The following is a 521-nucleotide window of genomic DNA, read 5'->3' on the forward strand; positions in this document are numbered from 1 at the left end:
TGACCTGAGCTTCCTCCTCCTCCTCCAGAGATGGACCCTCTCCTGCCTGAGCTGCCTCCATATCCAGAGCTCCCTCCATACCCAGAGCTCCCTCCATACCCTGAACCTCCTTCTCCCCCACCAACGCACCCACCGGAGCTCATTCCTCCTCCTCCAGAGATGGAGCCTCTCCTTCCTGAGCTGCTCCCACCTCCAGAGCTCATCCCCCCACTCTGGGGGCTGCACCTGCCACCTCCAGAGCTGGATCCGTGACCACCTGAGCTCTGCCCACCTCCAGACATGGAGCCTCCTCCACTGGAGCTTCCCTGTCTTCCATATCCTGAGCTCTGGCCACTCCCAGACATGGAGCCTCTTCTGCCTGAGCTGCTTCCACCTCCAGAGCTCATCCCACCGCTCTGGGGGCTGCACCTGCCACTGCCAGAGCCTGATCCATGACCACCTGAGCTCTGCCCACCTCCAGAGATGGAGCCTCTTCTGCCACAGCTGCTGCCACCTCCAGAGCTGGATCCATGGCCACCAGA

This window comes from Neopelma chrysocephalum, unplaced genomic scaffold, assembly GCF_003984885.1.
Source record: "Neopelma chrysocephalum unplaced genomic scaffold, ASM398488v2 Primary Assembly neopelma1_97207, whole genome shotgun sequence".
In the NCBI taxonomy this organism is placed as follows: Eukaryota; Metazoa; Chordata; class Aves; order Passeriformes; family Pipridae; genus Neopelma; species Neopelma chrysocephalum.